The sequence below is a fragment of the Ascaphus truei genome, unplaced genomic scaffold (assembly GCF_040206685.1).
Source record: "Ascaphus truei isolate aAscTru1 unplaced genomic scaffold, aAscTru1.hap1 HAP1_SCAFFOLD_467, whole genome shotgun sequence".
NCBI lineage: Eukaryota > Metazoa > Chordata > Amphibia > Anura > Ascaphidae > Ascaphus > Ascaphus truei.
The window spans coordinates 27,501-46,866 of record NW_027456798.1 but is presented as its reverse complement, the minus strand read 5'-3'; the positions used below and the strand labels follow the sequence as shown (position 1 = coordinate 46,866).

At 48.8% G+C, this 19,366-nt stretch overlaps 1 protein-coding gene across 3 annotated transcripts in view; it reads right to left on the bottom strand.

The window, feature by feature from the left end:
* PUS3 (pseudouridine synthase 3) overlaps positions 1-19,366 on the bottom strand; it is a 51,453-nt gene that overhangs the window by 30,966 nt on the left and 1,121 nt on the right. The window lies entirely within an intron of this gene.

Here is a 19,366-nt window from a genome sequence, read left to right as displayed (position 1 = left end):
AATGATTATACCACGTTACATGACATTGTGACACGGGACAGTGACAGTATGACCCAGGAGAGGGACTCCGGTCTGTATATAATGATTATACCACGTTACATGACATTGTGACACGGGACAGTGACAGTATGACCCAGGAGAGGGACTCCGGTCTGTATATAATGATTATACCACGTTACATGACATTGTGACACGGGACAGTGACAGTATGACCCAGGAGAGGGACTCCGGTCTGTATATAATGATTATACCACATTACATGACATTGTGACACGGGGGAGTGACAGTATGACCCAGGAGAGGGACTCCGGTCTGTATATAATGATTATACCACGTTACATGACATTGTGACACGGGACAGTGACAGTACGACCCAGGAGAGGGACTCCGGTCTGTATATAATGATTATACCACGTCACATGACATTGTGACACGGGACAGTGACAGTATGACCCAGGAGAGGGACTCCGGTCTGTATATAATGATTATACCACGTTACATGACATTGTGACACGGGACAGTGACAGTATGACCCAGGAGAGGGACTCCGGTCTGTATATAATGATTATACCACGTTACATGACATTGTGACACGGGGGAGGGACAGTATGACCCAGGAGAGGGACTCCGGTCTGTATATAATGATTATACCACGTTACATGACATTGTGACACGGGGGAGTGACAGTATGACCCAGGAGAGGGACTCCAGTCTGTATATAATGATTATACCACGTTACATGACATTGTGACACGGGGGAGTGACAGTATGACCCAGGAGAGGGACTCCGGTCTGTATATAATGATTATACCACGTTACATGACATTGTGACACGGGACAGTGACAGTATGACTCAGGAGAGGGACTCCGGTCTGTATATAATGATTATACCACGTTACATGACATTGTGACACGGGACAGTGACAGTATGACCCAGGAGAGGGACTCCGGTCTGTATATAATGATTATACCACGTTACATGACATTGTGACACGGGGGAGTGACAGTATGACCCAGGAGAGGGACTTCGGTCTGTATATAATGATTATACCACGTTACATGACATTGTGACACGGGACAGTGACAGTATGACCCAGGAGAGGGACTCCGGTCTGTATATAATGATTATACCACGTTATATGACATTGTGACACGGGACAGTGACAGTATGACCCAGGAGAGGGACTCCGGTCTGTATATAATGATTATACCACGTTACATGACATTGTGACACGTGACAGTGACAGTATGACCCAGGAGAGGGACTCCGGTCTGTATATAATGATTATACCACGTTACATGACATTGTGACACGGGACAGTGACAGTATGACCCAGGAGAGGGACTCCTGTCTGTATATAATGATTATACCACGTTACATGACATTGTGACACGGGACAGTGACAGTATGACCCAGGAGAGGGACTCCGGTCTGTATATAATGATTATACCACGTTACATGACATTGTGACACGGGACAGTGACAGTATGACCCAGGAGAGGGACTCCGGTCTGTATATAATGATTATACCTCGTTACATGACATTGTGACACGGGACAGTGACAGTATGACCCAGGAGAGGGACTCCGGTCTGTATATAATGATTATACCTCGTTACATTACATTGTGACACGGGACAGTGACAGTATGACCCAGGAGAGGGACTCCGGTCTGTATATAATGATTATACCTCGTTACATGACATTGTGACACGGGACAGTGACAGTATGACCCAGGAGAGGGACTCCGGTCTGTATATAATGATTATACCACGTTACATGACATTGTGACACGGGACAGTGACAGTATGACCCAGGAGAGGGACTCCGGTCTGTATATAATGATTATACCACGTTACATGACATTGTGACACGGGGGAGTGACAGTATGACCCAGGAGAGGGACTCCGGTCTGTATATAATGATTATACCACGTTACATGACATTGTGACACGTGACAGTGACAGTATGACCCAGGAGAGGGACTCCGGTCTGTATATAATGATTATACCACGTTACATGACATTGTGACACGGGACAGTGACAGTATGACCCAGGAGAGGGACTCCGGTCTGTATATAATGATTATACCACGTTACATGACATTGTGACACGGGGGAGTGACAGTATGACCCAGGAGAGGGACTCCGGTCTGTATATAATGATTATACCACGTTACATGACATTGTGACACGGGACAGTGACAGTATGACCCAGGAGAGGGACTCCAGTCTGTATATAATGATTATACCACGTTACATGACATTGTGACACGGGACAGTGACAGTATGACCCAGGAGAGGGACTCCGGTCTGTATATAATGATTATACCACGTTACATGACATTGTGACACGGGACAGTGACAGTATGACCCAGGAGAGGGACTCCGGTCTGTATATAATGATTATACCACGTTACATGACATTGTGACACGGGACAGTGACAGTATGACCCAGGAGAGGGACTCCGGTCTGTATATAATGATTATACCACGTTACATGACATTGTGACACGGGGGAGTGACAGTACGACCCAGGAGAGGGACTCCGGTCTGTATATAATGATTATACCTCGTTACATTACATTGTGACACGGGACAGTGACAGTACGACCCAGGAGAGGGACTCCGGTCTGTATATAATGATTATACCTCGTTACATTACATTGTGACACGGGACAGTGACAGTATGACCCAGGAGAGGGACTCCGGTCTGTATATAATGATTATACCACGTTACATGACATTGTGACACGGGACAGTGACAGTATGACCCAGGAGAGGGACTCCGGTCTGTATATAATGATTATACCACGTTACATGACATTGTGACACGGGACAGTGACAGTATGACCCAGGAGAGGGACTCCGGTCTGTATATAATGATTATACCACGTTACATGACATTGTGACACGGGACAGTGACAGTATGACCCAGGAGAGGGACTCCGGTCTGTATATAATGATTATACCACATTACATGACATTGTGACACGGGGGAGTGACAGTATGACCCAGGAGAGGGACTCCGGTCTGTATATAATGATTATACCACGTTACATGACATTGTGACACGGGACAGTGACAGTACGACCCAGGAGAGGGACTCCGGCCTGTATATAATGATTATAGCACGTTACATGACATTGTGACACGGGACAGTGACAGTATGACCCAGGAGAGGGACTCCGGTCTGTATATAATGATTATACCACGTCACATGACATTGTGACACGGGGGAGTGACAGTATGACCCAGGAGAGGGACTCCGGTCTGTATATAATGATTATACCACGTTACATGACATTGTGACACGGGACAGTGACAGTATGACCCAGGAGAGGGACTCCGGTCTGTATATAATGATTATACCACGTCACATGACATTGTGACACGGGGGAGGGACAGTATGACCCAGGAGAGGGACTCCGGTCTGTATATAATGATTATACCACGTTACATGACATTGTGACACGGGGGAGTGACAGTATGACCCAGGAGAGGGACTCCAGTCTGTATATAATGATTATACCACGTTACATGACATTGTGACACGGGACAGTGACAGTATGACCCAGGAGAGGGACTCCGGTCTGTATATAATGATTATACCACGTTACATGACATTGTGACACGGGACAGTGACAGTATGACTCAGGAGAGGGACTCCGGTCTGTATATAATGATTATACCACGTTACATGACATTGTGACACGGGACAGTGACAGTATGACCCAGGAGAGGGACTCCGGTCTGTATATAATGATTATACCACGTTACATGACATTGTGACACGGGGGAGTGACAGTATGACCCAGGAGAGGGACTCCGGTCTGTATATAATGATTATACCACGTTACATGACATTGTGACACGGGACAGTGACAGTATGACCCAGGAGAGGGACTCCGGTCTGTATATAATGATTATACCACGTTATATGACATTGTGACACGGGACAGTGACAGTATGACCCAGGAGAGGGACTCCGGTCTGTATATAATGATTATACCACGTTACATGACATTGTGACACGTGACAGTGACAGTATGACCCAGGAGAGGGACTCCGGTCTGTATATAATGATTATACCACGTTACATGACATTGTGACACGGGACTGTGACAGTATGACCCAGGAGAGGGACTCCTGTCTGTATATAATGATTATACCACGTTACATGACATTGTGACACGGGACAGTGACAGTATGACCCAGGAGAGGGACTCCGGTCTGTATATAATGATTATACCACGTTACATGACATTGTGACACGGGACAGTGACAGTATGACCCAGGAGAGGGACTCCGGTCTGTATATAATGATTATACCTCGTTACATGACATTGTGACACGGGACAGTGACAGTATGACCCAGGAGAGGGACTCCGGTCTGTATATAATGATTATACCTCGTTACATTACATTGTGACACGGGACAGTGACAGTATGACCCAGGAGAGGGACTCCGGTCTGTATATAATGATTATACCTCGTTACATGACATTGTGACACGGGACAGTGACAGTATGACCCAGGAGAGGGACTCCGGTCTGTATATAATGATTATACCACGTTACATGACATTGTGACACGGGGGAGTGACAGTATGACCCAGGAGAGGGACTCCGGTCTGTATATAATGATTATACCACGTTACATGACATTGTGACACGGGGGAGTGACAGTATGACCCAGGAGAGGGACTCCGGTCTGTATATAATGATTATACCACGTTACATGACATTGTGACACGTGACAGTGACAGTATGACCCAGGAGAGGGACTCCGGTCTGTATATAATGATTATACCACGTTACATGACATTGTGACACGGGGGAGTGACAGTATGACCCAGGAGAGGGACTCCGGTCTGTATATAATGATTATACCACGTTACATGACATTGTGACACGGGACAGTGACAGTATGACCCAGGAGAGGGACTCCAGTCTGTATATAATGATTATACCACGTTACATGACATTGTGACACGGGACAGTGACAGTATGACCCAGGAGAGGGACTCCAGTCTGTATATAATGATTATACCACGTTACATGACATTGTGACACGGGACAGTGACAGTATGACCCAGGAGAGGGACTCCGGTCTGTATATAATGATTATACCACGTTACATGACATTGTGACACGGGACAGTGACAGTATGACCCAGGAGAGGGACTCCGGTCTGTATATAATGATTATACCACGTTACATGACATTGTGACACGGGGGAGTGACAGTACGACCCAGGAGAGGGACTCCGGTCTGTATATAATGATTATACCTCGTTACATTACATTGTGACATGGGACAGTGACAGTATGACCCAGGAGAGGGACTCCGGTCTGTATATAATGATTATACCACGTTACATGACATTGTGACATGGGACAGTGACAGTATGACCCAGGAGAGGGACTCCGGTCTGTATATAATGATTATACCACGTTACATGACATTGTGACACGGGACAGTGACAGTATGACCCAGGAGAGGGACTCCGGTCTGTATATAATGATTATACCACGTTACATGACATTGTGACACGGGGGAGTGACAGTACGACCCAGGAGAGGGACTCCGGTCTGTATATAATGATTATACCACATTACATGACATTGTGACACGGGGGAGTGACAGTACGACCCAGGAGAGGGACTCCGGTCTGTATATAATGATTATACCACGTTACATGACATTGTGACACGGGACAGTGACAGTATGACCCAGGAGAGGGACTCCGGTCTGTATATAATGATTATACCACGTCACATGACATTGTGACACGAGACAGTGACAGTATGACCCAGGAGAGGGACTCCGGTCTGTATATAATGATTATACCACGTTACATGACATTGTGACACGAGACAGTGACAGTATGACCCAGGAGAGGGACTCCGGTCTGTATATAATGATTATACCACGTTACATGACATTGTGACACGGGACAGTGACAGTATGACCCAGGAGAGGGACTCCGGTCTGTATATAATGATTATACCACGTTACATGACATTGTGACACGGGGGAGTGACAGTATGACCCAGGAGAGGGACTCCGGTCTGTATATAATGATTATACCACGTTACATGACATTGTGACACGGGGGAGTGACAGTATGACCCAGGAGAGGGACTCCGGTCTGTATATAATGATTATACCACGTTACATGACATTGTGACACGGGGGAGTGACAGTATGACCCAGGAGAGGGACTGCGGTCTGTATATAATGATTATACCACGTTACATGACATTGTGACACGGGACAGTGACAGTATGACCCAGGAGAGGGACTCCGGTCTGTATATAATGATTATACCACGTTACATGACATTGTGACACGGGAAAGTGACAGTATGACCCAGGAGAGGGACTCCGGTCTGTATATAATGATTATACCACGTTACATGACATTGTGACACGGGACAGTGACAGTATGACCCAGGAGAGGGACTCCGGTCTGTATATAATGATTATACCACGTTACATGACATTGTGACACGGGACAGTGACAGTATGACCCAGGAGAGGGACTCCGGTCTGTATATAATGATTATACCACGTTACATGACATTGTGACACGGGACAGTGACAGTATGACCCAGGAGAGGGACTCCGGTCTGTATATAATGATTATACCACGTTACATGACATTGTGACACGGGACAGTATGACCCAGGAGAGGGACTCCGGTCTGTATATAATGATTATACCTCGTTACATGACATTGTGACACGGGGGAGTGACAGTATGACCCAGGAGAGGGACTCCGGTCTGTATATAATGATTATACCACGTTACATGACATTGTGACACGTGACAGTATGACCCAGGAGAGGGACTCCGGTCTGTATATAATGATTATACCATGTTACATGACATTGTGACACGGGACAGTGACAGTATGACCCAGGAGAGGGACTCCGGTCTGTATATAATGATTATACCACGTTACATGACATTGTGACACGGGACAGTGACAGTATGACCCAGGAGAGGGACTCCGGTCTGTATATAATGATTATACCACGTTACATGACATTGTGACACGTGACAGTGACAGTATGACCCAGGAGAGGGACTCCGGTCTGTATATAATGATTATACCTCGTTACATGACATTGTGACACGGGGGAGTGACAGTATGACCCAGGAGAGGGACTCCGGTCTGTATATAATGATTATACCACGTTACATGACATTGTGACACGGGACAGTGACAGTATGACCCAGGAGAGGGACTGCGGTCTGTATATAATGATTATACCACGTTACATGACATTGAGACACGGGACAGTGACAGTATGACCCAGGAGAGGGACTCCTGTCTGTATATAATGATTATACCACGTTACATGACATTGTGACACGTGACAGTATGACCCAGGAGAGGGACTCCGGTCTGTATATAATGATTATACCACGTTACATGACATTGTGACACGGGACAGTGACAGTATGACCCAGGAGAGGGACTCCGGTCTGTATATAATGATTATACCACGTTACATGACATTGTGACACGGGACAGTGACAGTATGACCCAGGAGAGGGACTCCGGTCTGTATATAATGATTATACCACGTTACATGACATTGTGACATGGGGGAGTGACAGTATGACCCAGGAGAGGGACTCCGGTCTGTATATAATGATTATACCACGTTACATGACATTGTGACACGGGACAGTGACAGTATGACCCAGGAGAGGGACTCCGGTCTGTATATAATGATTATACCACGTTACATGACATTGTGACACGGGGGAGTGACAGTATGACCCAGGAGAGGGACTCCGGTCTGTATATAATGATTATACCACGTTACATGACATTGTGACACGGGGGAGTGACAGTATGACCCAGGAGAGGGACTCCGGTCTGTATATAATGATTATACCACATTACATGACATTGTGACACGTGACAGTATGACCCAGGAGAGGGACTCCGGTCTGTATATAATGATTATACCGCGTTACATGACATTGTGACACGGGACAGTATGACCCAGGAGAGGGACTCCGGTCTGTATATAATGATTATACCACGTTACATGACATTGTGACACGGGACAGTATGACCCAGGAGAGGGACTCCGGTCTGTATATAATGATTATACCTCGTTACATGACATTGTGACACGGGGGAGTGACAGTATGACCCAGGAGAGGGACTCCGGTCTGTATATAATGATTATACCACGTTACATGACATTGTGACACGTGACAGTGACAGTATGACCCAGGAGAGGGACTCCGGTCTGTATATAATGATTATACCACGTTACATGACATTGTGACACGTGACAGTATGACCCAGGAGAGGGACTCCGGTCTGTATATAATGATTATACCACGTTACATGACATTGTGACACGGGGGAGTGACAGTACGACCCAGGAGAGGGACTCCGGTCTGTATATAATGATTATACCACGTTACATGACATTGTGACACGTGACAGTGACAGTATGACCCAGGAGAGGGACTCCGGTCTGTATATAATGATTATACCATGTTACATGACATTGTGACACGGGACAGTGACAGTATGACCCAGGAGAGGGACTCCGGTCTGTATATAATGATTATACCACGTTACATGACATTGTGACACGTGACAGTGACAGTATGACCCAGGAGAGGGACTCCGGTCTGTATATAATGATTATACCACGTTACATGACATTGTGACACGGGACAGTGACAGTATGACCCAGGAGAGGGACTCCGGTCTGTATATAATGATTATACCACGTTACATGACATTGTGACACGGGGGAGTGACAGTATGACCCAGGAGAGGGACTCCGGTCTGTATATAATGATTATACCACGTTACATGACATTGTGACACGGGGGAGTGACAGTATGACCCAGGAGAGGGACTCCGGTCTGTATATAATGATTATACCACGTTACATGACATTGTGACATGTGACAGTGACAGTATGACCCAGGAGAGGGACTCCGGTCTGTATATAATGATTATACCACGTTACATGACATTGTGACACGGGGGAGTGACAGTATGACCCAGGAGAGGGACTCCGGCCTGTATATAATGATTATACCTCGTTACATGACATTGTGACACAGGACAGTGACAGTATGACCCAGGAGAGGGACTCCGGTCTGTATATAATGATTATACCTCGTTACATGACATTGTGACACGGGGGAGTGACAGTATGACCCAGGAGAGGGACTCCGGTCTGTATATAATGATTATACCACGTTACATGACATTGTGACACGTGACAGTGACAGTATGACCCAGGAGAGGGACTCCGGTCTGTATATAATGATTATACCACGTTACATGACATTGTGACACAGGACAGTGACAGTATGACCCAGGAGAGGGACTCCGGTCTGTATATAATGATTATACCTCGTTACATGACATTGTGACACGGGGGAGTGACAGTATGACCCAGGAGAGGGACTCCGGTCTGTATATAATGATTATACCACGTTACATGACATTGTGACACGTGACAGTGACAGTATGACCCAGGAGAGGGACTCCGGTCTGTATATAATGATTATACCACGTTACATGACATTGTGACACGGGACAGTGACAGTATGACCCAGGAGAGGGACTCCGGTCTGTATATAATGATTATACCACGTTACATGACATTGTGACACGTGACAGTATGACCCAGGAGAGGGACTCCAGTCTGTATATAATGATTATACCACGTTACATGACATTGTGACACGGGACAGTGACAGTATGACCCAGGAGAGGGACTCCGGCCTGTATATAATGATTATACCACGTTACATGACATTGTGACACGGGACAGTGACAGTATGACCCAGGAGAGGGACTCCGGTCTGTATATAATGATTATACCACGTTACATGACATTGTGACACGGGACAGTGACAGTATGACTCAGGAGAGGGACTCCGGTCTGTATATAATGATTATACCTCGTTACATGACATTGTGACACGGGACAGTGACAGTATGACCCAGGAGAGGGACTCCGGCCTGTATATAATGATTATACCACGTTACATGACATTGTGACACGGGACAGTGACAGTATGACCCAGGAGAGGGACTCCGGTCTGTATATAATGATTATACCACATTACATGACATTGTGACACGGGACAGTGACAGTATGACCCAGGAGAGGGACTCCGGTCTGTATATAATGATTATACCACGTTACATGACATTGTGACACGTGACAGTATGACCCAGGAGAGGGACTCCGGTCTGTATATAATGATTATACCACGTTACATGACATTGTGACACGGGACAGTGACAGTATGACCCAGGAGAGGGACTCCGGTCTGTATATAATGATTATACCACGTTACATGACATTGTGACACGGGACAGTGACAGTATGACCCAGGAGAGGGACTCCGGTCTGTATATAATGATTATACCACGTTACATGACATTGTGACACGGGACAGTGACAGTATGACCCAGGAGAGGGACTCCGGTCTGTATATAATGATTATACCTCGTTACATGACATTGTGACACGGGGGAGTGACAGTATGACCCAGGAGAGGGACTCCGGTCTGTATATAATGATTATACCACGTTACATGACATTGTGACACGGGACAGTGACAGTATGACCCAGGAGAGGGACTCCGGTCTGTATATAATGATTATACCACGTTACATGACATTGTGACACGGGACAGTAACAGTATGACCCAGGAGAGGGACTCCGGTCTGTATATAATGATTATACCACGTTACATGACATTGTGACACGGGACAGTGACAGTATGACCCAGGAGAGGGACTCCGGTCTGTATATAATGATTATACCTCGTTACATGACATTGTGACACGGGGGAGTGACAGTATGACCCAGGAGAGGGACTCCGGCCTGTATATAATGATTATACCACGTTACATGACATTGTGACACGGGGGAGTGACAGTATGACCCAGGAGAGGGACTCCGGTCTGTATATAATGATTATACCACGTTACATGACATTGTGACATGTGACAGTATGACCCAGGAGAGGGACTCCGGTCTGTATATAATGATTGTACCACGTTACATGACATTGTGACACGGGGGAGTGACAGTATGACCCAGGAGAGGGACTCCGGCCTGTATATAATGATTATACCTCGTTACATGACATTGTGACACGGGACAGTGACAGTATGACCCAGGAGAGGGACTCCGGTCTGTATATAATGATTATACCTCGTTACATGACATTGTGACACGGGGGAGTGACAGTATGACCCAGGAGAGGGACTCCGGTCTGTATATAATGATTATACCACGTTACATGACATTGTGACACGTGACAGTGACAGTATGACCCAGGAGAGGGACTCCGGTCTGTATATAATGATTATACCACGTTACATGACATTGTGACACGGGACAGTGACAGTATGACCCAGGAGAGGGACTCCGGTCTGTATATAATGATTATACCTCGTTACATGACATTGTGACACGGGGGAGTGACAGTATGACCCAGGAGAGGGACTCCGGTCTGTATATAATGATTATACCACGTTACATGACATTGTGACACGTGACAGTGACAGTATGACCCAGGAGAGGGACTCCGGTCTGTATATAATGATTATACCACGTTACATGACATTGTGACACGGGACAGTGACAGTATGACCCAGGAGAGGGACTCCGGTCTGTATATAATGATTATACCACGTTACATGACATTGTGACACGTGACAGTATGACCCAGGAGAGGGACTCCAGTCTGTATATAATGATTATACCACGTTACATGACATTGTGACACGGGACAGTGACAGTATGACCCAGGAGAGGGACTCCGGCCTGTATATAATGATTATACCACGTTACATGACATTGTGACACGGGACAGTGACAGTATGACCCAGGAGAGGGACTCCGGTCTGTATATAATGATTATACCACGTTACATGACATTGTGACACGGGACAGTGACAGTATGACTCAGGAGAGGGACTCCGGTCTGTATATAATGATTATACCTCGTTACATGACATTGTGACACGGGACAGTGACAGTATGACCCAGGAGAGGGACTCCGGCCTGTATATAATGATTATACCACGTTACATGACATTGTGACACGGGACAGTGACAGTATGACCCAGGAGAGGGACTCCGGTCTGTATATAATGATTATACCACATTACATGACATTGTGACACGGGACAGTGACAGTATGACCCAGGAGAGGGACTCCGGTCTGTATATAATGATTATACCACGTTACATGACATTGTGACACGTGACAGTGACAGTATGACCCAGGAGAGGGACTCCGGTCTGTATATAATGATTATACCACGTTACATGACATTGTGACACGGGACAGTGACAGTATGACCCAGGAGAGGGACTCCGGTCTGTATATAATGATTATACCACGTTACATGACATTGTGACACGGGACAGTGACAGTATGACCCAGGAGAGGGACTCCGGTCTGTATATAATGATTATACCACGTTACATGACATTGTGACACGGGACAGTGACAGTATGACCCAGGAGAGGGACTCCGGTCTGTATATAATGATTATACCTCGTTACATGACATTGTGACACGGGGGAGTGACAGTATGACCCAGGAGAGGGACTCCGGTCTGTATATAATGATTATACCACGTTACATGACATTGTGACACGGGACAGTGACAGTATGACCCAGGAGAGGGACTCCGGTCTGTATATAATGATTATACCACGTTACATGACATTGTGACACGGGACAGTGACAGTATGACCCAGGAGAGGGACTCCGGTCTGTATATAATGATTATACCTCGTTACATGACATTGTGACACGGGGGAGTGACAGTATGACCCAGGAGAGGGACTCCGGTCTGTATATAATGATTATACCACGTTACATGACATTGTGACACGGGACAGTGACAGTATGACCCAGGAGAGGGACTCCGGTCTGTATATAATGATTATACCATGTTACATGACATTGTGACATGGGGGAGTGACAGTATGACCCAGGAGAGGGACTCCGGTCTGTATATAATGATTATACCACGTTACATGACATTGTGACACGGGACAGTGACAATATGACCCAGGAGAGGGACTCCGGTCTGTATATAATGATTATACCACATTACATGACATTGTGACACGTGACAGTATGACCCAGGAGAGGGACTCCGGTCTGTATATAATGATTATACCACGTTACATGACATTGTGACACGGGACAGTGACAGTATGACCCAGGAGAGGGACTCCGGTCTGTATATAATGATTATACCACGTTACATGACATTGTGACACGGGGGAGTGACAGTATGACCCAGGAGAGGGACTCCGGTCTGTATATAATGATTATACCACGTTACATGACATTGTGACACGGGGGAGTGACAGTATGACCCAGGAGAGGGACTCCGGTCTGTATATAATGATTATACCTCGTTACATGACATTGTGACACGGGACAGTGACAGTATGACCCAGGAGAGGGACTGCGGTCTGTATATAATGATTATACCACGTTACATGACATTGTGACACGGGACAGTGACAGTATGACCCAGGAGAGGGACTGCGGTCTGTATATAATGATTATACCACGTTACATGACATTGTGACACGGGGGAGTGACAGTATGACCCAGGAGAGGGACTCCGGTCTGTATATAATGATTATACCACGTTACATGACATTGTGACACGTGACAGTATGACCCAGGAGAGGGACTCCGGTCTGTATATAATGATTATACCATGTTACATGACATTGTGACACGGGACAGTGACAGTATGACCCAGGAGAGGGACTCCGGCCTGTATATAATGATTATACCACGTTACATGACATTGTGACACGTGACAGTATGACCCAGGAGAGGGACTCCGGTCTGTATATAATGATTATACCACGTTACATGACATTGTGACATGGGACAGTGACAGTATGACCCAGGAGAGGGACTCCGGTCTGTATATAATGATTATACCACGTTACATGACATTGTGACACGGGGGTTGTGACAGTATGACCCAGGAGAGGGACTCCGGTCTGTATATAATGATTATACCATGTTACATGACATTGTGACACGGGACAGTGACAGTATGACCCAGGAGAGGGACTCCGGTCTGTATATAATGATTATACCACGTTACATGACATTGTGACACGGGGGTTGTGACAGTATGACAATGTTGCCTACACGTCATCGCTGGTCTGATTTATTTATGTTGATTATCCTATTAAAGCGTTAGTTATAATGATTTCACCATGTCACTGTGCATTAGGTTTGAGTGCTGTCCTGTAGGATCTTTTCTCGCTTCGGGAGGTGTTTTGCTTCCTCTGTACCCCTTCTCCTCCTAGCACCCCATACTAATATAGCAAGAGCGTCCCATCCCGAACCCTCCCCCTACTTACTATAAAGCCCTCTGTCATGGGAGAGGGGTTTGGTCCGGTATTAAAAGGGGTTACACCCCATTTGGCCACCCCCTGCTCTCACTTGGGAAGCAAGGGGTTAACTGGACTGCGGTCCAGTAATGTGTTTTTACCCTTCTTCCACAACCAAATGTATTTTCCCCTGTAAATGTGTATTGTTCCCAATCCCGTGTTTGCACCAACACATACACTGGGATTGATGCGGGAGGGAAAGGGTTAAGGTTAATTTAGTGGTTATAGCCCTTTGTCCCATTTTCCCGCCTTTTCAGGCTCCAGTTTGCAGCCTCCCATAGGTCGCCATTGCAGCTCCATTCATTTCAATGGCGGATCTAGCTGTTTTGGGCCTGTTTCCAGCAAAGACCAGCAGGTGGCGTCCGAGAGGAGGAGCGGCGGTTTCCCATTGTACGTCAATGGGGCCATTGACTTCAATGAGGATTCTTCGACGCCGACCTCCAGGAACAGGTTGGCAGCCATCCAAACCGCAAAACCGCAGAAGCGGATACAATGTCTTTGAAAAGAGCTTTATCACTGAGTTCAAGGTCAACGACAAGTGGCGTGGGAATCTTAGGTTCTATGGCACCCAGAAATAAAATTATTTTTGCCCCTAGCCCCTAGGAGCCCCCACACACGACCCCCATCGGGTCCGGGAATGAGGGACCCACGTAAGGGGTCGTACTCATGAAGCGGGTCGCGCCATTGACTCCAATACAGGAGCGGAGGTCCCATTGAATCCAATGGCGGCGCTGGCCCATGCATTGCTTATGGCGGCGCCGGCCATTGATTCCAATGGGGAAAAGCCACGTGGCGTTAAAACGGCTAAGTCCGAAAAAGTAAAAGTGTGAGTCCATATTTCCGGTTCTGAGGACCAGAGGGCTGGGATTTGGGTCACATGTAGTCACCGTTCCGGCTTGACTGCATGGCCATTTCCAGCCCTCTCCGAACAACCAGACGGAGTATGGGCAAAGGTAAAGAATTGTGATTTTCCCCCTAGACCTCAATGGCGGCGTTACTCCATTGAACGGCTATGGTGGAGAAGCCCTATAGACTTCAATGGCGGAGTTTCCTCATTGGAAGACTATACCGGCGGAACCCATTGACTTCAACGGCGGAGTTGCTCCATTAAAAGCCTATGGCGACGGGGCCCGTTGATGTCAATGGGAAGAGAGTGAAAAGCAGAGATTCATTTTTAAGCGGAGAATCCTGTATTAAAATAAAAAGGTTTTAAATTGCATTTGTGTATCTCCGGTTCTGGGGGTCATAGAGAGCTGAAACTTGGCCACAATGGAGAGTCACTGTCGGCATAAAGGACTGACAGGTTTCAGCCCACTGGGCCCAGCAGAACGGATTATTTTAATATATGAAGGTATTAAAGTATGAATTGTATTTTGGGTGTAGTATGAAAACTAAGAACCCATCTGCTATGTTAATGGTCAGGATGGCAGACAAGTTGTCTATCATAAACCCTCTGATCAAAGGCTGACCGCTCTGATTGTATACAATAGGGCGGAGGAACAAAGGGCCTGAGTGGTCTGTAAGTGTCATCATTCACACTTGCAGATAAGGGAGTTCCTAACTACAAAGGAATCTGCTAGACAGCCAGGCGCCCCAAGGTTAAGGGATAGGACTGAGATTGCATATAAACGAGGATCAGCCTATACCCATTGTCTTCGTGTATTTTCGTGATGTCTACATCTGAACCTGTATTGTGGAAGAAATGGCCAATCCTGTATCCTGATGGCTTTCTTGTCCAAACCCCATTAAGTAAGTGTATATTTTGCCTGTTATTTGTATATCCTGTGTGTTCATCTTTTTCAAGGAATAAATTATATTTTATCATATCTAAGTCGTGTTCAGTTCCACCCAGGTATTTTGGTGTATAATATAGGCCTCTCACAAGTTACCGTGACACCCTCTCCCGCCTTAAACCCTTCTCTCACTGACTGCCCCACACCTCTGGAATGCTCTGTGACCGGAGCTGTGATTGGTTGGAGTCTGTGACGCGGTAGACGTCACTCTGTGGTTCCGCCTGTCGATGCGTGGAGTTCCCTCCCTCTGCTGTGCTGATTGGAGGTTGAGACGCGCAGTATCCACGAGCTGTAACTGCTGGAGAACGCGGATCTCCATCGATATCGCTCCACCAGCTCTGGCCAATTCCGGTTGTTGGAGGAGCAGAGAAGTGAGGGTGAACAACCTTGGCATCCGTGGCCATATCGTGGCCTGTGAAGGAAGACGTGGTGCCTTCTGTGGATCCTGTGCAGCAGCCGTTGGAGTGCATTATCCATTACTGGTTTTATACCTACACACCTGTATTCTTTTCCTATTCTGTACGTGCATATTTTACCTTCCATATTAAATTCTATTTTTACTTACTACACTATGCGAGTCGTGCGCTTTCTTCCCTTCTCCTCCTTTCCATATCCCTGGTACCACCTTACCTACAACTACCATTATTTCAGCAGAGCAAGGCTCTCCACCCCCCACCCCCAGTCTCTGCCAGCGCACGTCTTACACATGTACCACGTGTATACACAGTACCACGTGTATACACAGTACCACGTGTATATACAGTACCACGTGTATACACAGTACCACGTGTATACACAGTACCACGTGTATACAATTGTCTGGGCTAACAAACTCGCTACCTAGAATGCAGGCGCGGAGCTGCACGGGCGGGGGAGTGACAGTGTGTCCCAGGGGGGGAGCTGCACGGGCGGGGGAGTGACAGTGTGTCCCAGGGGGGGAGCTGCACGGGCGGGGGAGTGACAGTGTGTCCCAGGGGCGGAGCTGCACGGGCGGGGGAGTGACAGTGTGTCCCAGGGGGGGAGCTGCACGGGCGGGGGAGTGACAGTATGTCCCAGGGGGGGAGCTGCACGGGCGGGGGAGTGACAGTATGTCCCAGGGGGGGAGCTGCACGGGCGGGGGAGTGACAGTGTGTCCCAGGGGGGGAGCTGCACGGGCGGGGGAGTGACAGTATGTCCCAGGGGGGGAGCTGCACGGGCGGGGGAGTGACAGTATGTCCCAGGGGGGGAGCTGCACGGGCGGGGGAGTGACAGTATGTCCCAGGGGCGGAGCTGCACGGGCGGGGGAGTGACAGTGTGTCCCAGGGGGGGAGCTGCACGGGCGGGGGAGTGACAGTATGTCCCAGGGGGGGAGTGACAGTGTGTCCCAGGGGGGGAGCTGCACGGGCGGGGGAGTGACAGTATGTCCCAGGGGGGGAGCTGCACGGGCGGGGGAGTGACAGTATGTCCCAGGGGGGGAGCTGCACGGGCGGGGGAGTGACAGTATGTCCCAGGGGGGGAGCTGCACGGGCGGGGGAGTGACAGTATGTCCCAGGGGCGGAGCTGCACGGGCGGGGGAGTGACAGTATGTCCCAGGGGGGGAGCTGCACGGGCGGGGGAGTGACAGTATGTCCCAGGGGGGGAGCTGCACGGGCGGGGGAGTGACAGTATGTCCCAGGGGCGGAGCTGCACGGGCGGGGGAGTGACAGTATGTCCCAGGGGGGGAGCTGCACGGGCGGGGGAGTGACAGTATGTCCCAGGGGGGGAGCTGCACGGGCGGGGGAGTGACAGTGTGTCCCAGGGGGGGAGCTGCACGGGCGGGGGAGTGACAGTATGTCCCAGGGGCGGAGCTGCACGGGCGGGGGAGTGACAGTATGTCCCAGGGGGGGAGCTGCACGGGCGGGGGAGTGACAGTGTGTCCCAGGGGCGGAGCTGCACGGGCGGGGGAGTGACAGTATGTCCCAGGGGGGGAGCTGCACGGGCGGGGGAGTGACAGTATGTCCCAGGGGGGGAGCTGCACGGGCGGGGGAGTGACAGTGTGTCCCAGGGGGGGAGCTGCACGGGCGGGGGAGTGACAGTGTGTCCCAGGGGGGGAGCTGCACGGGCGGGGGAGTGACAGTATGTCCCAGGGGGGAGCTGCACGGGCGGGGGAGTGACAGTATGTCCCAGGGGGGGAGCTGCACGGGCGGGGGAGTGACAGTGTGTCCCAGGGGGGGAGCTGCACGGGCGGGGGAGTGACAGTATGTCCCAGGGGGGGAGCTGCACGGGCGGGGGAGTGACAGTGTGTCCCAGGGGGGGAGCTGCACGGGCGGGGGAGTGACAGTATGTCCCAGGGGGGGAGCTGCACGGGCGGGGGAGTGACAGTATGTCCCAGGGGGGGAGATGCACGGGCGGGGGAGTGACAGTGTGTCCCAGGGGGGGAGCTGCACGGGCGGGGGAGTGACAGTGTGTCCCAGGGGGGGAGCTGCACGGGCGGGGGAGTGACAGTGTGTCCCAGGGGGGGAGCTGCACGGGCGGGGGAGTGACAGTATGTCCCAGGGGGGGAGCTGCACGGGCGGGGGAGTGACAGTATGTCCCAGGGGGGGAGCTGCACGGGCGGGGGAGTGACAGTATGTCCCAGGGGGGGAGCTGCACGGGCGGGGGAGTGACAGTGTGTCCCAGGGGGGGAGCTGCACGGGCGGGGGAGTGACAGTATGTCCCAGGGGGGGAGCTGCACGGGCGGGGGAGTGACAGTGTGTCCCAGGGGGGGAGCTGCACGGGCGGGGGAGTGACAGTGTGTCCCAGGGGGGGAGCTGCACGGGCGGGGGAGTGACAGTATGTCCCAGGGGGGGAGCTGCACGGGATATATATATCACATGACACTATGGGTATAATATAATATATATATCACATGACACTATGGGTATAATATACATATATATCACATGACACTGTGGGTATAATATAATATATATCACGTGACACTATGGGCATAATATTATATATATATATATATCACATGACACTATGGGCATAATATTATATATATATCACATGACACTGGGTATAATATATATATCACATGACACTATGGGTATAATATAATATATATCACATGACACTGGGTATAATATATATATCACATGACAC